A 24,891-nucleotide genomic window follows, 5' to 3' on the forward strand; every position below is an offset into this window, starting at 1 on the left:
TAAAAGGACTGATTTATTAATACACACACAACGCGTTTCGGTGGACACAGCCACCTTCATCAGGTGTGACAAGCAGCAAACAATTGATCCTTATATACATTTGACTAGGTATACAATTACTTAAAAGGGGCAGGGCCAGATACAGAGTAATACCTCTATATTAACCCCTTGAGTTCATATATGCTCAATAGAGTAAAAAGGATTGTTATAAAATAATGCCTAATGAAGCATATAGGGTTCTTATAAAAAGGATTCGCTGTAAAAAAAACAACTTGTGAATCCTATAATCTTAATACTTCATAGGATATATTGTCTACATCCTATGAAGTATTAAGATTATAGGATTCACAAGTTGTTTTTTTTTTTACAGCGAATCCTTTTTATAAGAACCCTATATGCTTCATTAGGCATTATTTTATAACAATCCTTTTTACTCTATTGAGCATATATGAACTCAAGGGGTTAATATAGAGGTATTACTCTGTATCTGGCCCCGCCCCTTTTAAGTAATTGTATACCTAGTCAAATGTATATAAGGATCAATTGTTTGCTGCTTGTCACACCTGATGAAGGTGGCTGTGTCCACCGAAACGCGTTGTGTGTGTATTAATAAATCAGTCCTTTTAATATTTTTGCCCTGTTATTGGCGCTCTGGTACCGCTATTCATATTCACTGATTGTCCTTTTCCCCCTGTTGGGGTGCGGTAGAGCTGCCTTTAATCTATTGTTTTTTCACCTGTGGGAGCAATTTAATTAAAATTACTACCCTGGTTTTCCAAGCTGCGCTGCCTTAACCCCTCCGGAGCGCTGCCTGGGGTGTTGGTGAAGCTGGGCGTCTATCTCGGCATTACAAGCTACTAACCTGACCACGTGATATACCACCAAGAGATCAGGATCTGTGAACGCCGCTGGAAATAGATGACAGCCACCAACAGAGCGGAGCTTGTGGAGCTTTACACTGGGGTTGTGCAGAGGTGCACAACTTCATAAGGTTAGTAGCCATCCCCACACCCCTCTACAAATTGCAATACTGAGTCACCCATTGCGCCTTGTTCTCTCCTCTCTTTACATATTGAGTCTGCTATTGCTGGGGGCTTAGCCTCAAGACCAGGAGCTGCAAATTGGGCGACCCAGATTGTTCTACACATCGAGAGACGGAAAAACCTTGCAGAATCATCAACAGATAAGAACTGTGTTTAAGACTTTAAAATCTAAATTGCTGGATCATTATGGACTTTTATGTGACCAATAGAGAGAAATTTAGATTATCTCTGATCAATACAGCCCTTAGTAAAGACTTTAAAGATGGCGACAGATGCATATATAATAATCCAACTATGCTGAATGATATAGATCAAAAAAGGTTACGTGGACTGTTTTTGAACTTAGAAAATAATAGCAAAATAGAAATAACTAATCACGTAGACACGATGTTTTTAGAACATTACATTAAGGATAACATAATACCTAAGGGATTGAGAATGAATCTCAATTCATCCTTTCCTCAGGATATTGTTTTTACTGAAAGATGGGACAGGTGTATTTCTGATTGCTCAACAACACTGATCAGATTGTTGATTGATAAAAGGAATACTCTGGCTATGTATGCTTTAGAAACAATAGCTAAAATTAAAGGGGATTTGGAGTTCTTTTCTTCATCTACGGAATATTTTGCCACAGATAATGAGGTAAAACTAAGACTGGCTAAATTTGAAAATGATTTAATAAATAAAAAAGCAAAAAAATATGAAAGAGATATAAAAGACTCTAAAAAAGAAAAAATCCAATCACCACTTCAAATTTCACCTGTTCCCATCATCTCTATGCAGAGAACAACTAGGGATAATCCATCATCCCCTATTCTAAGCAATGATACTGATAACCATACAAAACAAGTGAATAGTTTTCAAAAACAGTTTTTTATGAATAAAAAACAACAAGCAATATATGAGACTCATAAAAAGAAGTTATCAATTAACAATAATTACAAGAAAAATACTGCATTTAATTCTAATTTGGAAAAAAATAATGACCTTATAATAGAGGGAATGTGTATGGAAATTACTCCTCCCTCCATACTGATTACTGATCCACCTATTTTATCCACACAAGCAGCAGATGTAGAATTTATTGCTAATCCGTCTACTATTTCCACACAAGTAGCAGATATTGATGAACTGAACTTCACATTACATATTAACACACAGGAGATATCCCATAGTGAATCTAATATCTCAGAGCTTTCTAGTGCAATACAGACTCCTATTGCTGGGGAGTCATCTGGACAGATCCCGTTAGCGGGTACACTGAATATTTTTAATCAAGGGAGACCCTCTGATAAAACAAGTGGTATAAACCACATAAAACCCCCTATAAACAGAATGACATCCTTGGAATTATCTCCGATTTTGAATGAGAATAGTATCTTGATAAATCCTCAAACACAGAATGCAGTTGCATCTCAAACTAATAAAACGAAAATTACACATTTTTTTCACGTGGTCCCCGGACGTTGTCCAAAACGAAAAAGAAATTTAGGGGATGTAGAGGGAGTGGAAAAACCCGAGGTGTCAACAACAAAAATAGTCCAAATGCCGAAATTGAGACACAATCCAAATATAAAGAAAATGAAATCTTGCCAATGAACCAGAATACAAATTCCCTGCAGATAGAAACCCCTATCGGTTGTGGGGGTATTTTTAATATTTCTAGCTATGTGCTATCTGAAGCTGAACAATCCTTGTTAGGTCGAGGATTATCTTTCTGTCCAGCTGTCCCATTTAATAATTTCACTTTGTTCTGTGATTTAAATGAATTTATAAGGAAATTGACACTAAAAAGGCATTTTCTATTGGAAGATAAGAGAAAATCACATCCTATTAGTTCATGCTCAACAGTATCCCCCTCCATTCAAGAATCTAATATACCAGGCCCCCCATTACTGGACCCTTTCACTCATGTAAATGTGAAGGGGAAAAATAATTTCTATCCATTACATCACAAAGGTTCACACCTTGAAACCTTCCAACAATTAATTTTGAGGGACCTTAGGACATTCCCCCCAATTTCAAAAAAAGTGAACAACTTGAGCTACCAGGAGAAATGTGCATTAAAAACCCTTCAGGATAATAAAGAAATAATTATAAAGAGAGCAGATAAGGGAGGGGGGACTGTGATAATGAACAGAGGCTGGTACATCAAGGAGGGCCTCAGAATCTTAGACGACTCAAACTACTACGTGAAATTAGAAGCAGACCCATCTGTAACCATTTTTTTGGAGTACAAATGACTTGTAGCAGGGGCCTCTACAGCTGGCTTCCTCAATAAAAAAGAAAAATCCTTTTTAGACATTAAAAAATTCAAAGTCCCTTATTTTTATTTTTTACCCAAAATTCATAAAGATAAATTTAATCCCCCTGGACGTCCTATTATTTCTGGTATTAATTCTATCACATCCAACTTATCCCACTATATTGATCTTTTTTTACAGAAGTACGTTTTATCCCTAGATTCTCATTTAAAGGATTCTACACATTTAATTACAATATTGAGAGAATTACCCCCTCTTCCAGGCTGTCTTCTTATTACACTCGATATAAGCTCTCTTTATTCCAATATCACACATGTATTGGGTTTACAGGCAATTAAAATATTCCTAGATGAGGACCCTAACTTACAAGATCCTCAAAAAAAATTTTTATTGAGGGGTATAAGTTTCATTCTTGAGAACAATGTATTTTCTTTTGAGGGGGTGATGTATCGGCAGCTGAGGGGCTGCGCGATGGGGACGAGGTTTGCCCCCAGTTATGCAAATCTATATATGGGGGCATTCGAGTCTATCCACATCGCGCAATCCCTCGGCGCCGATAAACCCATCGTTATGTACCGCCGCTTTATAGATGATCTGTTTATCATATGGAGGGGAAATACTGTGGAGGCTGCCAAATTTATTGATGAATTAAACTCTAACGACTGGGGTCTTTCCTTTACCTCTACCATATCTGAGAGTAATATTCAATATCTTGACCTTCAGATAAATATAGACAATTCGGGTAAAATATCCACATCTACCCACTTTAAGGAAGTGGATGTAAATAGCTATCTTGAATTTGACAGTGGCCATCTACCCAGCTGGATTAGAAATATTCCATATGGTCAATATTGGCGTGTCAGAAAAAATTGTACACATGATTCGGATTTTTTTCTGGAATCTAAGGTTTTACAAAAACGTTTTAGAGCTAAGGGATACCCCCGGAAATTATTAGAGGATGCTTTCTCCAAAACTAGATCCCTATCACAGAACCTGTGTATCAACAAATCCAAGAATACCAGCCAAGAGCCAAACAACGATTTCAGTTTAAATCTGATTACTACTTATGGTAAACCTACGCAAGTGTTATCCAGTTTATTAAAAAAATACTGGTTCATTTTAAGTAATGATCCAATATTAACTGGTCATTTACCGGAATTTCCTCATGTCATATATCGGAGGAGTAAAAATCTAGGAAACTATATAGCCCCTAGCAATACAACAATTGGTAGAAGACCGAACCATTCAGTTCCTATTAGCAATAATGGATGTTATAAATGTAATGTCCCTAAATGCTTATGCTGTCAATCCATTGATAACGGAGCCAAAACATTCGTCTCTGCGGTCACTGGAGAGATATATCCCATTCGCTTTAGACTTACATGTCAGTCCTCATATGTGATCTATCTGCTCCAGTGCACCTGCGGCCTGCAATACATTGACCGCACTATCCAGGAAATGCACTCCAGATTAAATAAACATCGCCAAAATATTAGAAACGGCTTTCCCCTACATAGTGTTTCTAATCATTTCTTAAAAGAACATCAAAAAAATCCTAATAACCTAAAACTAACTATCATTGATCATATAGTTGATACACACCCTGATAGACTAAATCGTCTCATTACACGTGAAAATTATTGGATTTTCAAAATGGGAACCTTGTCTCCTGAAGGTTTGAACCTTAATATAGAGAAGACAACTTTTTAAATAATTGTTTTCATATTTTAGCAAATTTATTATATATATCTTTTATATGGAGGAGGAGGGGGGAGGAGAGAGAGAAGGAGGGAAGAGGGGAAAGAAGAGAGGGAGGGGAGGAGGGAGGAGAGAGAGAAGGGAGAAAAAATTAAAAAAAAAAAATTTTATTTTTTTTTTATTTTTATTTTTTTGGGGGATTTTTTTTTTTTTGGAAAAATTTTTTTTTTTTTTTTGGGGGGGGATTTTTTTTTCTCTCTTTTTTTTTTTTTTTTCTCTTTCCTTTCTTCGTCTACTTTTCCTAATTATAATGATAGAAACTGATTGTAATTTTATACTTTATATTTATGCATTGTTTTATGTTGTATGTAAAAATTATTATTATTATTTTTTTATATAATCTAAAATATAGGGTGGTAGATGACAATATATCCTATGAAGTATAAGATTATAGGATTCACAAGTTGTTTTTTTTTTTACAGCGAATCCTTTTTATAAGAACCCTATATGCTTCATTAGGCATTATTTTATAACAATCCTTTTTACTCTATTGAGCATATATGAACTCAAGGGGTTAATATAGAGGTATTACTCTGTATCTGGCCCCGCCCCTTTTAAGTAATTGTATACCTAGTCAAATGTATATAAGGATCAATTGTTTGCTGCTTGTCACACCTGATGAAGGTGGCTGTGTCCACCGAAACGCGTTGTGTGTGTATTAATAAATCAGTCCTTTTAATATTTTTGCCCTGTTATTGGCGCTCTGGTACCGCTATTCATATTCACTGATTGTCCTTTTCCCCCTGTTGGTGTGCGGTAGAGCTGCCTTTAATCTATTGTTTTTTCACCTGTGGGAGCAATTTAATTAAAATTACTACCCTGGTTTTCCAAGCTGCGCTGCCTTAACCCCTCCGGAGCGCTGCCTGGGGTGTTGGTGAAGCTGGGCGTCTATCTCGGCATTACATGCTACTAACCTGACCACGTGATATACCACCAAGAGATCAGGATCTGTGAACGCCGCTGGAAATAGATGACAGCCACCAACAGAGCGGAGCTTGTGGAGCTTTACACTGGGGTTGTGCAGAGGTGCACAACTTCATAAGGTTAGTAGCCATCCCCACACCCCTCTACAAATTGCAATACTGAGTCACCCATTGCGCCTTGTTCTCTCCTCTCTATTCACTTGAAATGTGGCCTTTTAGGCTCATGGAGGCAGAAGCTTTTCATAACCTCATGCCGGCAGCGGCCAGGTGTCCATACTTGGTCCCCAGCCACTACTGTTTCTTCCGGTGTCGTCTCCGCCTTCCACGAGCACGGGTCCCACAACATTACCCGTGCCCTCCCCAGTGCACTTACTGGGAAGGACCGCCTAACCACAAACACGTGGACAGTTGAATGTGGCTTTTTTTGCTGAGAGTTGTATTTCACCACAGTCATATTCTTTAGCTCGGTGAAAGGACTGGCATAGAGGGAAACCGTGTCTACTCTGGGTGTCAATTCTCCCAGGAAGTCCTCTAAAGCAGCTTTTGCAGAAGCAATGGCAGCCCATCCAACATCAACTCGCACTTCTCGGTGGTGCTTTGACACACAAACATCTTTCTTTGCGCATTTAATTTCATGACTACAGAGTAGGGCAATGGCCTGATCTGCAATCCTGTTTGAAAAATAACATGCATAAGCACGTCCGATCCACATTAAAAAAAAACAGCCATAGAGTGTCTGGGAACATTCCCTAACACTTTTCTTAGCCAGGGCTGCTTCTCGGTAGGGTTGGACGGACCCACCAGAATACCGGAGACTCCTCCGGTGGGCCCTGGCTTCTCTTTCAGGAGAGTTCATAGTGCTGAGGTGAGGCCATGATGATGATAGAGGCCACCATCTGCTTAGTTTTCTGTTACTTGGAATGCAAGCGCAAGTATGCAGCCAGCCACCCACCCACAGGCTGCAATACTAAACTGCCAGATTTCTGGGCAGCTGCTTGCACTTGAAATGTGGCCTTTTAGGCTCGTGGAGGTGGAAGCGTTTCACAACCTCATGCCTCATGCCTCGTGTCCATACTCGGTCCCCAGCCGTCACTATTTCTCCCGGTGTTGTCTCCACCTTCTACAAGCACGGGTCCCTGAACATTACTGCTGGTACTTTTCTGTGGGAATTTGCTTGCCTCCTACCAACCTGGAATATTTCCAGTAAACTATGGTACGACGCATGGTATTAGCACTGCCCCCAGTACCAGTAGCGAAGCCATCCCCAATTTCCTTCTCAGGAATTTTATTTGGTAGACTGAGTGGCTGCCCAAATACATTAGTTTCTCACAAAGGAGCTGAAGATAGAGTGGCAGTAGGTGCAAGATTCTCCAGCCTGTTAGATATTAGAGGGTGAACAGCAGCACATTGGATCAGTGGTTAGCACTGAAGCCTTGCAGCGCTGGGATCCTGGGTTCAAATCCCAGCAAGGACAACATCTGCAAGGACTTTGTATGTTCTTCCCATGTTTGCGTGGGTTTCCACCTCAGTAAAAAAGCAACCATAGAGTGTCCGGGAACCTTCCCACACACTTTTCTTAGCCAGGACTGCTTCTCGGCAGGGTTGGACGGTCCGCTGGCTTCTACATCAGGAGAGTTCATGATAGTGCTAACTTTGCAGCTGCTATGGGGCTCTTGAGCAGGAGAGAAAGGTGAGCGCTCAGAATCAAATCCTCTGGTGGGCACAATGTTTTTCAATCTGAAACAGCTTCTCAGTGGGAGTTGTGTTTCACCACAGCCATATTCTTTAGCTCGGTTAAAAGACTTGCATAGAGGGAAGCCGTATCTACTCCGGCTGACATTTCTCTGTCAGCAGGTTCCACCCATTGTCACACACGACCATGCCTGGCTGTATGTTCAGCGGTGAGCGCCACAGATCAAGCTGCTGTGTTACAGCTTTCAACAACTCTGCAGCGCTGGGTGGTTTGTCACCTAAGTATTAAGCATGTTATCTTCAGCACAGCCTGTTGCTGCTTGGCCAAGGCAGTGCTGCAGTGCTTTCAGCTTGTGACTGATGTAGTCATTTCGGAGATGGAGGAGGAGGTGCAGGAGCTGAACATTGTGATTACATTGAGGTTACATTGGCGATTCTGTTTTTATATTAAAGAAAGATCCTACTGTTTTTTTTTTCACGTTATTTTTTAAGGCAAATGCATTCACGGGGAAATGTCATTTTAACATTTTACAACCTTATCTGGCAATGTGGTGAGTGACACATCATCAGACACATCCCGTTTCATTGATGAAGGAGGGACTCTGAAAGACACATAGAGCAGGGCCACAGTAACGAGTATGAAATGTTCCCATTAGAAAGGAGAGAGTCTGCTATACAGTCATAGGGTATGCAAAGAGTCCAACGGCTGACCAAATTTAGGGAAAACCCCACTAAGAAATTAAAGACACATAGAGCAGGGCGACAGTAACGACAAATTCCCATTAGAAAGGAAAGAGTCTGCTATACAGTTATAGGGTATACAGTGAGTCCAACGGCTGACCAAATTTAGGAAAAACCCCACTAAGAAATTAAAGACACATAGAGCAGGGCCATAGTAACGACAAATTCCCATCAGAAAGGAGAGCGTCAGTTATACAGTTATAGGGTATGCAGTGAGTCCAACGGCTGACCAAATTTAGGAAAAACCCCACTAAGAAACTAAAGACACATAGAGCAGGGCCACAGTAATGACAAATTCCTATTAGAAAGGAGAGAGTCTGCTATACAGTTATAAGGAATGCAGTGAGTCTAACTGCTGACCAAATTTAGGAAAAACCCCACTAAGAATTTAAAGACACATAGAGGAGGGCCACAGTAACAAGTACGACATGTTCCCTTTAGAAAGGAGAGGGTCTGCTATACAGTTTTAGGGTATGCAGTGAGTCCAACGGCTGACCAAATTTAGGAAAAACCCCACTAAGAATTTAAAGAAACATAGAGCAGGGCCAGAGTAATGACAAATTCCCATTAGAAAGGAGAGAGTCTCCCATAGTGTTGGCCTATGCAGTGAATGGAAGGGCTTCCAAAAATTTGGAGGCACTTCAATGCCCCTTGGAAGAGACGTGGAGGAGGGCCTCATAAAAAAATGTTCCCATTAGAAAGGAGCGGGCCTCCTATACTTGTAATGCCCATACAAGTGTATGGGCTGACAAAAATTTTCCCCTGGGGGGTATACATGAACATACTGCATACTTTTTTTTTTTTACGGGCATCATAAACACCCTTTAAAAAAATTATGTGGTTATTGCATCACGGACCACGGTCACCCTGGTGATATGGTGGTAGAGGATGAGGAGAAGGAGGAGGACAAGAGCAAATAGCCAAAATCAGGAAGCGTATACCCATGTGTGGGTGTGAAAAGGTGCATGGGAATACACCTCCCAAGAAAAGAAGTCTGGCCCAATCCAGCCCTTGTTCATTTTAATAAGAGTCAGCCTGTCAGCATTTTCAGTTGACAAGCGGATGCGCTTATCAGTTATAATTCCACCAGCGGCACTAAAAACCCGCTCTGATAAAACGCTGGCGGCAGGGCAGGCTAGGACCTCCAAGGCATAGAGAGTAGAGATGAGCGTTGTTCTACTCGAACTGTTCGCCAATCTCAAATTCGAGCTGTTTTGGGCGGTGTTCGAGCCGGTCGGCGAACACGAACAATTTGAGAAAAATTCGGCTGTTCGAGGTTATGTTCGATAACTGTTCGTGCACCAAAATCATAACTGGATTTTTTCTCAGTAATGATGAAAATTAATGTTAATACGCAGTTTGAGTGTACAGCGGGGCGGGGGGAGGGGCAGGGGATGGATCTCTGCAGGAACAATGAAGATCTCCATTTTTTTTTCTCTTTCCCGCATTTGCAGTGGGGAGGTGCAATCTGTCAGCCTATCAGCAGCGCACACACGGAGCGAAGTGCTTTTTTTCACACAAGCAAGGGCATGTGTGATTGGCAGTGTATGTCACATGTCCTTGCCCTATAAGACCAAGCCATTTTCCCCGTCGCCACCATTTTCTCACTGCTGCAGCTGCGTGTTAGACGGCACCGCTGTTGCTGTGTGCGCTATACCTTGTTAATTTCAAGCCAATTTTCGCACAAATATACAGATAGCTTGGGAGTAGGGAATAGTTGTGATTGCAGTCCTTTTAAGGACTAGGTTACAGCATTTCCTACGACTTTTATCAGGCAGGTCTGTGCTCTTAAATAGATAGATTGTGGGAGTAAAGACTAATTGTAATTGGAGTCCTTTTCAGGACTAGGTTACATCAGTTCCTATCAGTTTTTGCCAGGCAGGTCTGTGCCAGTGCTGTGCAAGTTTTTTTCACAGCATTTGGCTGAATCTAGCAAAGCTAATCCTTTTTGGCCTATTGCAGAGTGTGTTAGTCAGTGGAGTAGCCTATCTGTGTTGCAAGATATACCACCTGTGTATAGAATACCAATTTTTTTACTGCACCTAGTGAAGTAAAATCTTTTGGGCATAGCATCATTCTATTAGTCCATCTATACTGACCTCCATCAGGTTGCAAACTGAATATAATTTTTTTCTGCATCTAGCTCTGAAAAAATATTTGGGCTTCTAGCAGTGTGTGGGACTTGGTCTATTAGTCCATCTATACTGACCTCCATCAGGTTGCAAATTAAAAATATTTTTTTTCTTCATTTATCTCTGAAAAAATATTTGGGCTTCTAGCAGCGTGTGGGACTTGTTCTATTAGTCCATCTATACTGACCTCCATCAGGTTGCAAATTAAAAATAATTTTTTTCTTCATTTATCTCTGAAAAAATATTTGGGCTTCTAGCAGCGTGTGGGACTTGTTCTATTAGTCCATCTATACTGACCTCCATCAGGTTGCAAATTAAAAATAATTTTTTTCTGCATCTAGCTCTGAAAAAATATTTGGGCTTCTAGCAGTGTGTGGGACTTGGTCTATTAGTCCATCTATACTGACCTCCATCAGGTTGCAAATTGAATAAAAAAAATTTCTGCATCTAGCTCTGAAAAAAATAAAAATAATTTTTTTCTGCATCTAGCCCAGCCAATAGTTTTGGCCTAATACCACAGTTTGGCCACTCAGCTCTGCTCGGTTACCATCCATTGTTTTTTTGTGCAAACAACTCCAGAGTTGTGAATTAGTTAACCACCAAAATGAGTGGAAAAAGGCCTGCTGCTGGTGGAAAGGGGAATAGGCGTGTTGGGAAGGGGAAAAAAGGTTGTGTCCGTGGGGTAGGTGCAGAAGAAAGACCATCTTCCAGCCAAACTAAAATGTCTACTTCTTTTAGCGGACAATGTGATAAGATCCCTTTCTTACGGCCACGCCAATCGCTACAAATTCCAGATGAGGCACAAAAACAGCAGGTGCTTCAACGGATATCAAGTGCTCCTTTAAGTGGGCTCTCCTCCACATCAACTTCAACATCACAAATACTCCAGTCCTCAAAGGTGTCACCCAAATCGCACTTGCTTCCTCACAGCTCCCAAATCTCCAGCTGCCCGTCTGAGTATGAGGTAGAACAGATGGTTGAGTCTGCAGAGCTGTTTACTCATACTATAGCCTGGGAATCAGAGGTCGACTCCAGCGCTTCTGTGAATCCAGACGAGGAAATGATCTGCACTGATGCCCAGAATCTTTATGAGTCGGATCCAGGACCAGACGCAGAAGGTTCTGACCATAATGTAGACCCTCATTCCCAAACTGTAACTCCTGTTGGTGGAGACAATGAGGAAGACGATGATAAGACTCAAATACCTGATTGGAGCGACAACTTTAGTTTTTTGTCAGGGCAGGAACAGGTTGGCTCTGAGGACGACGGGTGTGATAACGCACAGGGTGATGATGATGAGGTCGGAGATCCCACTTACTGTCAACCCACAGTCAGCCAAGAGATGAGGTCAGCAGAGGAGGTGGAGGAAGATGCTAGTGACAACGAGGTCAGGTTGCGCCTTCCTGGACAGAGACGTAGTACTGGAAGCACGTCAACAACTGCATCCTCAAACACAACTCTGCCTCTCACCACAAGTCGTGGTGGCTCTTCAGGTCGCATGGGTGCTAAGCCTTGCATAGCCTGGGCATTTTTTCAGATCGATAAAGATGACCCAACTCGTGTTATCTGTAACATTTGTCAGCAAAAGCTAAGTAGAGGCCAAAAAATACATAGTTTGAGTACTTCATGCATGAACCGGCACATGGACATGAAGCATAAGTTGCAGTGGGAAGCTCAGTGTGCTACAATGCGGTCTAGCCGGCCGGGCCAACCACCGTCTGCCATATCTTGTGCATCCGCGGCCTCTTCATCCTCTGTGACTGGGGGGACAGCAGTCACACCTGTTTTGGGGCGCAGACCTGCCACCTCTTTACCCGCAACAGCCAGCGTGATTGGCAGGTCATCATTTTCTTTGGAGGTGGTAACACCAGCTGGTCTTGAGCGCTGTCCGACATCGATAGCACCACCTTTGGATCAAGGCAACCTAACATGTCCGCCTGCATCTTCCTCACAGACCGGCAGTTTGCCGGGGACACCCTTATCAACCCCGTCTAAGCACAATAGCCAGCCCTCGGTCCCTCAGATGTGGACAAGTAAAAGACCATTTCCACCTAGCCATGAGAAAGCTAAGAGGTTGAATTTCACCATCTGCAAGCTCTTGGCTACAGAAATGCTGCCTTTCCGCCTGGTGGACACAGAGGATTTTCGAGACCTTATGTCCGTCGCAGTGCCCCAGTACCAGATGCCCAGTCGGCACTACTTCTCAAAGAAAGGTGTGCCTGCGCTCCACCAGCATGTCGCACACAACATCACCGCTTCTTTGAGAAACTCTGTGTGTGACAGGGTGCATTTCACCACAGACACTTGGACGAGTAGGCATGGACAGGGGCGTTACATGTCGCTGACTGGGCACTGGGTAACTATGGTGACAGCAGGACAAGGGGCTGCTGTCCAAGTCTTGCCGTCCCCACGAGTTGTGCGTCAATCCTCTTTATGTCATTTTTCCTCCACTGCTTCTGCCTCCTCAACCTCCTCTCGGTCTTCCACCTGCACCCAAAGCCTGTCTGGTCATGCCACAAGCTTTCTAACTGCGCAGAAGGGATCCTGCACACCTCCTTACTATGCTGGCAGTAGGGCTCAACGTCATCAGGCGGTTTTTACATTGAAATGTCTGGGAAATGTGAGTCACACAGCTGAGGAGTTGTGGTCAGCTCTGGAGAACCAATTTCATGAATGGTTGTCTCCACTGGACCTGAAACCAGGGAAGGCCGTGTGCGACAATGCTGCAAACCTGGGTGCGGCCCTTCGCCGGGGCAATGTCACACACGTGCCTTGTATGGCTCACGTGTTGAACCTGGTTGTCCAGCAATTTTTAGCCCACTATCCCAGACTAGATGGCCTTCTGCAGAGGGCACGGTCGCTGTGTGCTCACTTCCGCCGTTCGCATCCCGCAGCTCAGCGACTTACATCTCTACAGAAGTCGTTGGGCCTGCCACTTCACCGGCTAAAATGTGATGTGCCTACCCGGTGGAATTCAACTCTGCACATGTTGCAGCGACTGTGGCAGCACCGACAAGCCCTGGTGCAATACGTTCTGACGTATAGCCTGGGCCAACGAGATTCAGAGGTGGGGCAAATCACGCTGGAGGAGTGGTCTCAGATCAGGGACCTATGCACCCTTCTGCACAGTTTTGAAATGGCGACGAAGATGTTTAGTGCTGACGATGCCATTATCAGCATGACTATTCCGGTGATTTACATGCTGGAGCACATGTTAAACAGAATTCGGAGTCAGGTGGTGGCACAAGAGGAGGTGGAGGAAGTAGAGGAGGAGGAGTTGTATGCGGAAGGGCTAACATCTGCAAGGTCCAGACGGTCGGCAGCACCAGGGCGGCAGGCATGTGAGGGTGGGGGAGATGATTTTACCAGGGCGCATGGTAGCAGCCAAACTAGTGAGGAAGGTGCAGGAGCCCAGGAAGAAGTGGAGGACGAACTGATGGAAGACTCATCAGATGAGGGAGACCTTGATCACATTTCTGTTGTGCGAGGTTGGGGGGAGAGGACAGAGGAAGGAAGCATGATTGTTACCTCGCCACCAACACAACAGGGACTTGGTGCTCCTGGATGCGCAACACACATGAGTGCCTTCTTGCTGCACTACCTGCAACATGACCCTCGAATTGTGAGAATTAGAAATAATCCTGACTACTGGGTTGCCACACTGTTAGATCCCCGGTACAAAATTAAATTTGCAGAAATTATTCCTGCCATAGAAAGGGATGCACGCATGCAGGAGTATCAGCAGAGACTGTTGCAGAATCTTACATGTGCTTTTCCACAAAATACCAGTGGTGCACGTAGTGAATCTCACAGTTCCAACTTGCCAACCGTGGGACCGTCAAGTGTTCAGCACTCAAACCGTAACAGAACCACAGTATCTGCTGGTAACATCAATTTTGCGGAATCATTTCACCACTTTTTTAGCCCATCCTTTGCAAGGCCACAGGAGACAAGAAGTCTGACACATAGTCAACGCCTAGAGACGATGGTACAGGAGTATCTCCAAGTAAACATTGAAGCCACGACTGTGTCACTGGACCCTTGCTCTTTTTGGGCTTCCAATCTGGATAAATGGCCGGAGCTAGCCACTTACGCCTTGGAGATCTTGTCATGCCCCGCAGCCAGCGTTCTGTCTGAACGTGTGTTCAGCGCTGCTGGTGGTGTGCTGACAGATAAGCGCATGCGGCTCTCCACTGATAATGTAGACAGACTCACGTTCATAAAGATGAACAAATCATGGATCCGAAACGACTTTTCTACCCCTGTGTCATCCTGGGGAGAGTAAAAGCTTGATGATTGGTTAAAATCACCCTACCAACCGTTTTAAGCTTTCAAATTACTAATCATGTTTATCTGTATCTTGACTGGAAAATAATTTGGGCTTTGTAGCAGTGTGCAGCACTGATCCTATTAGGCCATCTATAATAAGCTTCACCAGATTTAAAATTAAAAATAATTTTTAGCTGCATCTAGCCCGGAAAATAATTTTGGGGCTCCGAGATGCGCAAGACACATAAGTGCCTTCTTGCTGCACTACCTGCAGCATGACCCTCATATTGTCAGAATTCGAAGTAATCATGACTACTGGGTTGCCACACTCTTAGATCCCCCAAACTTTTCGATCAACCTTTTCATTTTAATAAAGACCAAAAAAATGGTCATTTTTGAAATTATAAGCATTAGCAGGTTGTTAGAAACTGAAATCAAACAGTTTTCAACTCAAAACTTTATTCTAGGTGATGTTACATTTTCACATAGGACCCCTTGTTCGAAAGGAGCTTCTGAACTCTCTCGTCCATTGAATTAGTCAGGTTTTGGATGGTTTCTGCTTCAATTGTTTTGCATGAGGACAGAATACCCTCCCAGAGCTGTTGCTTAGATGTGAACTGCCTCCCGCCATCATAGACACTCCTTTTAATGATGCTCCAAAGGTTCTGAATGGGGTAGAGGTCAGGGGAGCATGGGGGTCACACCATAAGTTTGTCCCCTTTTATGCCCATATCAGCCAGAGATGCAGATGTTTTATGTGCAGCATGAGATGGTGCATTATCATGCAGAAAAATGATCTTGCTGTGAAATACACGGTTCTTCTTCTTGAACCATGGCAGGAAGTGCTGTTTGAGAAAATCCACATACATTATGGAGTTCATCTTTAGCGCCTTCAGGGATCCTAAAGGGGCCGACAATCTCTCTCCCCATGATTCCAGCCCAAAACATTACTCCACCTCCTCCTTGTTGGCGCTGTAGCCGTGTTTGCGTGGGGTGTCCATCAACCAGCCATCCTCCACTCCATTCATCTGGACCATCGAGCGCTGCACGGCACTCATCCGTGAGCAAAACAGTTTTGAAATCAGTCTTCATGTAATGTTTGGCCCACTGGAGCCGTTTCTGCTTGTGTGAAGTGGATAGAGGAGGTCGACAGGATGGCGTATGCACAGCTGCAAACCTCTGAAGGACCCTGCATCTTGTTGTTCGGGGGACGTTGGAGGCACAAGCAGCTTCAAAAACTTGTCTGCTGCTATGACAAGGCTTTTTTGCCGCTGCTCTTTCAACCTGACGTAATTGCCTGTAGGAAAGAGTCCTCAATTTGCCCTTATCAGCACGCACACGTGTGTACTGTGAATCAGCTACATACTTCTTGATTGCCAAGACACTTCATCCTGATCATCGCACAATGTTGATTGTAGTCATGCCTTGACCTAAACACTCCACAATTTGTTGCTTCTCAGCAGCCGACACATCCTTTTTCTTTTCCATTTTGGCAGAAAATGTAGGCTGCTTAATAATGTGAGAGAGCCTTCTTAAGTAGTCTTGCCTTTCATTGGACACACCTGCCAAACTAATTAGCACAGGTGTCTGCAATTGCTTACAGTGATATAAAGAGCCCTGACACACATCACCATCAATGAGTTTAACTGACAAACAAACAAATTCTTCCCTTATCACTCCTAAACACTTTTTGCATAATAATTTGGAACGCGGTGTACATGTGCTTTTCCACAAAACACCAGTGGTTCACGTAGTGAATCTTACAGTTCTAACTTGCCAACCGTGGTCTGTATGGAATTGTTCAATAAAGGGCCCAAAATTAAGATAACATAGATGGGAGAGGTCTCTATGAATAGGAATTCCTAAGTATTTGATACCCTGTGAGGGCCAGGCAAAGGGAAAGTTGGACTGGATGGAATCCTATATGGATTTAGGGAGGGAGACATCGAGGGCCTCAGACTTCGCTGCATTGATTTTAAAATTTTACCATGTAACAAAGTGATCTATTTCAGCCATAACAGCAGGGATGGATATATGTGATTGAGTGATATATACTAGGACATCATCAGCAAATAGAGAGCACTTGTACTCGGTGCCTCCCACCTCAATCCACCTAATATTGGGGTTATGGCGAATTGATGAGAGCAGGTGCTCCGTCACTAGGATGTATAAGAGAGGGGACAGAGGACATCCCTGCCTTGTCCCATTGGTGATTGTGAAAGGTGATGAAAATGTTCTGACGCACCCCCTGGGCCTTGGGACACCCGGAGCCGGACCCTTTTGGTGGATGCTGGTGGTTGTAGTCTTCGTGGCGGCGATCCGGTTCCGTGGCTCAGGGCGGTCAAACCAGTGGCGGAACTATTTATGTGGTTTTGATGTTTAAATGTCCGACTACGCCACCCGTGGATTGCGGTCAGAGTGAACCGCCGCTACAGGGCAGACCGCTAAGGCTGGTGTTGTGGGTGCAGCAGAGCGTAGCATAACTCCCCACGGGAGGAGTATAGCCTCAGGGCAGTGTATGCGGAGGATGGGGGTGATGGTGCAGGGCAGCAGCAGTAACGACACGGAGTCAGTGATGCAGTTCAGGGCCTTTACTCACAGTTCTTATTATCCAGACCACGTCTGCAGGTAACGGCTGCCCACGTCGTACTGTGCTCACCAGGTGAGGGGCTCAGACAACTCCCAGATAACTTTGGAGCGCTTCACAGGACCCCCTTTGTGTGTCCTTTGTCTGGCCTTTCTTACCAACACTTCTGTCCGGCTGCCTCGGGCCTCCTCTTGGTAAACTTGGCGCCAGTTTCCCTGACCCTATGTGGTGCCTTCCTAGCGGGTGGAGCAAGGGGCTGCGCCACATAAAATGTCAGAGCCTCCGGTTTCTAGCTGAGGGTCGTTTCCTGCCTCCACTAGTTCAGGGACCGGTCTCCCCCTTTGGCCTGACCCCTCCACGCAGGTGGATTCGGGCGTGCGGTGGCGACTCGCCCGTCCGCACCCCTGGGATCCCTTCATTCCTCATTCCTGGAGCCTTCTCCGCTCCTCTTCCTTCCTTCTCCCTCTTGCAGGCCTGGGCCTCTGTTACTAGGCCCGCCTCCGGAGCAGAGCTCATGCAGAGCCCCTGCTCCCTGCCACTTCTGCTCAGACTTCTCTGCACTGAACTAAGATGGTGCCCACCTTTTATACTCCCTTCTCAATGCACCCAGGAACTGCTTCCTCCCTGCTCCTGCACTGCAGGGTTCCCCTTCCTCAGTGTTCCCTCCCCCCACTCCAGCCAGGGACAGGGACTGTCGTGCCCATCTCAGGGGCATATTGGTCGCCCTGCCCCACGGCAATGTGGTGTAATGCATGCAGGTGTTGGGTCCTGATCCACACTCCATCCTTATCTGAGAGTGAGATATCACACCTCTGGGTGAGGTGCAATACGTCTGTAGCAACCGAGCCCTCGGTGCTACAGTTCCATTTATCTTCAGCCTAGGTGACGTATTGTGATACAGGGCCGTGATTTTGGCTATAAAAGGGTCCCCTAGACCCCTACCCCAAGCTTTTTAAGAGAATCATATATGGCGTGCCAGGAGACTCTATGGAATGCTTTCTCAGCATCCAACGAGAGTATCTACTTACAAATTTTTAACTGCATCTAGCCCAGGAAATACTTTGTGCCTAGTAGCAGTGTCTGCTAGTCAGCGGATTATCCCGGCTGTTAAGCAAGCTACACCACCTGTAGTTTGGACACTTAATTTTTTCAAAGGAAATGCTTCGGGACCACGGGATACTTAGTGAAGAGCATCAGGAGGCACCCCAAGGCATAGGGGCTGGGACTGGCACTAGGATGCCTTGCGGTGGACAGCCGAGCTCGATCCTTATAAAAGCTTTTTAACTGCAGCAGCTTTAGTGGACGCTACTGGAGCTGGAATTACGCGGCTGCTGGCATGAGACTTGCCCTCCAATAGATCCTTGTAAATGGATTTAAAGTGTATTCATTCAAATTAGAGGGACAATTTAAATTAAAAAGCTTAGAGCTGCCTCCACCACAGGGGGGCTCTCTCGACCCACCAGCGGACAGGTACCAGTATTGGGAGAGGGGGGCTGGCCGTCAGGGTTCACCGCGGCTCTGGCACAAACCCGGCGACACGGAGGTGGCACGGGCAGGAGCAGACTGGCCGTCTCGGCTTCTCACTTTTTGGATTTTAGAAGGGCATGACATGCCTATATCTGTGTCTCCCCCTCCTTTTACTCCTCCACCTCTTTTCTTTTCGCATGACTATATGTACTTGTCACTTTTCCATGTGTTAGTTGTGTCTTCTGAGCAGTTTGTCAGCTTTTGGACACCTTTGAAGGTGTTTTCTATGTGTTTCTATGTGTTTTTGTTTGCCTGCCATTGGTTTTAACGGTGTTCGAAGGTGTTCGACGAACAGTTCGACGAACAGTTCGGCGAACACACGGGTGTTCGACGAACCGAACCGAACTCGAACACTACGGGGGTGGCTCAACACTAATAGAGAGCCAGTTCATTCCACGTATCCAGCTTGGATACCCAATAATTATAAGGCACAGCGGAATCACGGAGGACGTTGGTACGGTCGGCAAGGTACTCTCTCAGCATCTTCCCAAAGTTTGCACTCCTTGAGAGAGTACCCCGCGCCTCAGGGCCTGTGCGATGGGAGGTACTGAGAAAACTCTCCCAGAACTTTGACAGTGTTCCCCTGCCTCTGCTAGATTGAAGTTGTGTTTCTCTCGCCTGTAATCCTTGATTGTCCAATGAAGTGTGCCCTCTGCCGCCAGCGTTTTCAGATGGGAATTTTTTTAATAGTTCCGCAACAAGGGCCATCTGGTACAGCCCCATTTTTGTAGACCTGTCCGCCTCAGGAATAAGAGATATAAAGTTCTCCTTGTAGCGTGGGTCTAGAAGTGTCACCAACCAGTAATGACTGTCACCCAAAATTTTGAGAATGCGAGGGTCATGGGAAAGGCAGCGTAACATAAACTCAGCCATGCGTGCCAGACTACTAACAGGCAAGACTTCCGTGTCCTCACCAAGAGGATGACTGACCATACTCTCCTCCTCCTCCTTCTCCTCTTTGTCCTCTGGCCATCCACTCTGAACAGACGGTATGACAGCTGTGCAGGTAGTACCATCTATAGTGCATGAAACTATCTTCTGTCCTTCCTCCTCCTCTTCCTCATTGTCACCCAATCCACGTTGGGATGAGATCAGGCTGGGCTGTGTGTAATCACCCTGTATGGTTCCTTGCTCCATCTCATTGTGCTCTGCCTGCAATGCATCCTCTTTGATTGGGAGCAGAGAGCGTTTCAGAAGACAAAGAAGCGGGATGGTGACGCTAATTATGGCGTCATCACCGCTCACCATCTTGGAGGAGTCCTCAAAGATTTGGAGGATGATACATATGTCTGACATCCATGTCCACTTCTGAGGTCTTATGTGTGGAGACTGAACTGAATACCGATGGCCTTGTTTATGCTGGTACCCAACAACTGCCCTCTTTAGCTCACAAATCCTTCTCAACATCTGCTGCAGTGTAGAGTTCCAACGCGTGGGGACATCACATACCAGTCTGTGAGCCGGAAGCTGCAAACGCTGCTGAAACACGGCAAGGGCGGCGGAAGCTGCAGGTGACTTTCTAAAATGGGCACACAGGCGGCGTTCTTTAACAAGCAGATCCAGCAGCTCTGGGTAGGATTTGAGAAACCGCTGAACCATGAAGTTAAGCACATGGGCCAGGCATGGTGCATGTGTGAGCTCACCTCGCCTCAGAGCCGCCACCAGGTTCCGCCCATTGTCACACGCGACCATGCCTGGCTTTAGGTTCAGCCGTGTGAGCCACAGATCTGCGTGCTCTTTCAGAGCTGTCCACAACTCTTCAGCACTGTGCGGTTTGTCACCTAAGCATATTAGCTTCAGCACAGCCTGTTGCCACTTGGCCGAGGCAGTGCTGCAGTTCTTCCAGCTTGTGACTGATGTGGTAATTTTGGAGATGGAGGCTGAAGAGGAAGAGGAGGCTGAGGAGGATGAGGTGCAGGAGCTGTACACTGTGGGGGCAACCCTGATTGACCTAGGGCCCGCAATCCTTGGCGTCGGGAGGACGTGTTCCGTCCCAAGGTCCGACTGGGTCCCGGCTTCCACTATGTTAACCCAGTGTGCTGTCAGCGAGATGTACCATCCCTGCTCACAAGTACTTGTCCACATGTCCGTGGTTAGATGGACTTTCTGCGTTGTTGAGGACACGGCTAATGTTTTGGGACACATGCTTGTGTAATGCGGGGACAGCACACCCAGAGAAATAGTGGCGGCTGGGGACCGAGTACCGAGGGACGGCCGCCGCCATCAGTTTGTGGAATGCTTCTGTCTCCACGAGCCTAAAACGCAACATTTTGAGCGTAAGCAGTCGTGAAATGTGGGAATTTAGTACTCTGGCCTGTGGGGCGTTGGCTGCGTATTTGCGCTTGCATTCCAAGGACTGGGGTATGGACAACTGAACACTGTGCTGGGACAAGTACGTGGACGTGCTTCCTGATGCTGCTACTTGAGAGTGTGCAAGGGCAGGAGGCATCTTCGCATGTGCCATGGACAGTGGATTGGCTTACATGCACAACAGCGGAAGAAGCAATGGCGATACCCGCAGACACGATTCCTGGACCCTAGGGTTTGGCCCACAATGTCGGGTGCTTTGCTGCCATGTGCCTGATCATGCTGGCGGTGGCCAGGCTGGTCGTTTTGTCACCCCTGCTGATGCTGGTCTGGCAGGTAGTGCAAATGGCCTTTTTGGGGTAATCGGCAGAGTCTTTAAAAAACAACCAGACTCGGGAAGACCTAAAAGTTGTACTGGCAAATTCCTTCGTGTTGGTGTTACGGGAAACGGTTGTCTGCCTTCTTTCTGCGGCCACCACACTGCTTCTTCCTGCCTGTTGGGGTGCTCTGCCTCCCTCCCCCTGTGTGCTTCTCTCCTCGCTCTGCATGTCCTCAAGCCAGGTTGGGTCAGTTACTATATCATCCACCACCTCGTCTTCCACTTCCGCACTCTGGTCCTCCTCCTGACATTCTGGCAATTGTGTCTCATCATCGTCCACCTCTTGTGACACTTTCCCACCGTTGCCTTCGTGTGACCGTGGCTGCTCAAATATTTGGGCATTGCTACATGCGATTTCCTCTTGCCCCGCTTCAAGTGGACCGGGCGAGAGGCCCGAATCTATAAATGGGAAAGTGAACAGCTATTCGGAGTGCCCAAGTGTGGGATCAGTGGGCACTAGGCATGGTGGGAGGAAGGAGGGTAAGGGTGAGGAATATGCGGTCCAGACTCACAGCTACTGAGACTTGACCGTGTGGAAGACAAGGTGGTGGTGGTGGTGGTGGCTAAGTGACTGGAAGCTTTATCTGCTATGCAATCAATAATCTTTTCACACTGCTCTTTGTTCAATAGTGGTGTTCTGCGGTCCCCAATTAATTAGGACAGGAAGGTCGAGCGAGAAGATGTGGGCTTTGTTGTGGCACAATCTCAGCTTGCCCATGGCTTCGGCCTCTGCATGCACCATTATCACCATTCAGTTCCCCGTCCCTTGCCACGTGCCTTGCCCGCTTTAAATGGAGGACAATATCTTCCACGCTTGCAACAAATGACTGAATTTGGAGCGAACTTATATGTGATCCGTGTGACAGGCTAACCACAGTTTTAAATACCTGGCCTGTAGGTAACTATTTTGAACAGCAATCTGGTGTCAATTGCTTCACTGACACACTGAAACAAATTTTTTATGGAGGTCAAAAATGGCAGTATTTTCTGAAAACATATATTTGATCCATGTGACGGGGAAAACACAGTTTTAAATACCTGGCCTGTAGATAACTATTTTGAACAGCAATCTGGTGTCAATTGCTTCACTGACACACTGCAGCAAATTTTTAATGGAGGTCAGAAATGGCAGTATTTTCTGATAACGTATATGTGATCCATGTGACGGAGAAAACACAGTTTTAAATACCTGGCCTGTAGGTAACTATTTTGAACAGCAATCTGGTGTCAATTGCTTCACTGACACACTGAAACAAATTTTTAATGGAGGTCAGAAATGGCAGTATTTTCTGAAAATGTATATGTGATCCATGTGACGGAGAAAACACAGTTTTAAATAGCTGGCCTGTAGGTAACTATTTTGAACAGCAATCCGGTGTCAATTGCTTCACTGACACACTGCAACAAATTTTTAATGGAGGTCAGAAATGGCAGTATTTTCTGAAAACGTATATATGATCCGTGTGACGGAGAAAACACAGTTTTAAATACCTGGCCTGTAGGTAACTATTTTGAACAGCAATCTGGTGTCAATTGCTTCACTGACACACTGAAAAAAAAATTTAATGGAGGCCAGAAATGGCAGTATTTTCTGAAAACATATATGTGATCCGTGTGACGGAGAAAACACAGTTTTAAATACCTGGCCTGTAGGTAACTATTTTGAACAGAAATCTGGTGTCAATTGCTTTACTGACACACTGAAAAAAAAAACTTAATGGAGGCCAGAAATGGCAGTATTTTCTGAAAACGTATATGTGATCCGTGTAACGGAGAAAATAAAGTTTTAAATACCTGTCCGGTAGGTAACTATTTTGAACAGCAAACTGATGTCAATTGCTTCACTGGCACACTGAAACAAATTTTTAACGGAGGCCAGAAATGGCAGTATTTTCTGAAAACGTACATGTGATCCGTGTGACGGAGAAAACACAGTTTTAAATAGCTGGATTTTTAGCGCTGTAATATGGAAAGGACCTGTATTCTGCTGTGCCAACAAGCAAATGGCGCAGAAAAACTGTGTTCTCTGGATTGCTTTTAAAGCAAATAATGAGGATTAAGATCAAAAAATAAATTATTCCTGGCCCCTGAGATCTGGGCCTATTTCTAGAAATATCTAACAGCAGCAGCAGAAAAAACTGGAATGGAGCCTCTTGTCCTATGTGCACTGCAGTCTGCTATATACCCTGTGTAGCATCGGCATCTCTGCCCCCTGCCAGGCAGAGACGCCGTCCCTCTCACCTCCTCGCTCCCCGCGCTGCTCGCTCGGAGTCCTCCAGCGCTCCTCTTCCTGCTGCTGCCGGCGCGCGCAGCTTCCCGGGCACTGTGCTTAGGGCTCTCTCTCTCTTAAAGGGGCCTCACGCGCCGTCCTAAGGAGTCCCCGGCCAATTGCCGGAGGACCTCCCATATATAAGGCACCTCCTCCAAAATGGAGGTGCCTGAGCAAAAGATGTTGCACAGTGTTTCTTACCTCAGCTTCAGTCCTCAGGTCCCGCTGCTAGCCTGACTATCAGTCCTGCCTGTTACCTGCCTGTTACCTTCCTGTTACCTGCCGTGCCTGCCAGCGCGCTCACCTGGGAGCACTTGCCTGTTGCCTGCCTGTTACCTGCCGTGCCTGCCAGCCCGCTCACCTGGGAGCACTTACCCGTTGCCTGCCTGTTACCTGCCAGGCCTGCCAGCCCGCTCACCTGGGAGCACTTGCCTGTGACCTGCCTGTTACCCACTTGTTACCTGCCGTGCCTACCTGGAGGCTCCTGCCGTCACTTGCCGTGACTACCTGCCAGCCCACCTAGAGACTCCTGCCGTCACTTGCCGTGTCTGATAGCCTACCTGGAGGCTTCTGCTCGCCAGCCTGCCTGCTGTGCCTACCTGCTATTCCGGTCAGTCCCTGCCATCTGTACCGTGGGAGTCACCTGCTCCCTTACAAGGTAAGCACCTGGTCCATCTGCTCGGTCCCTCCCTGGTCACGGAGTCGTTAGCCACCGTACGACCAGGGTCGGTCTGAGTTGATACTTAGTTACGCCCCTCTGGGTCCCTCCTTGCACCGTAGCACAGAGGTTCCACCTCCCGGACCCGTAACAGTTTGCTCGGGCCATGGAACCCGGTGCCTCCCTGACCCCCGCATTCTCTGACCTACACCAGGAGGTCTTATGTCAGAGTGTACAACAAGAGACTGTCTTGTCCTTTCTGCGGTATGTTAACTGTCGCCTAGGCGCATTATCCGCCCTGTCTGAGCCCGTCTCTGGCCAAACGGAGCCTGCACTCGT

This window comes from Phyllobates terribilis, unplaced genomic scaffold (assembly GCF_046119375.1).
Source record: "Phyllobates terribilis strain yellow unplaced genomic scaffold, ASM4611937v1 Scaffold_3__8_contigs__length_932513732, whole genome shotgun sequence".
Taxonomy (NCBI): Eukaryota; Metazoa; Chordata; class Amphibia; order Anura; family Dendrobatidae; genus Phyllobates; species Phyllobates terribilis.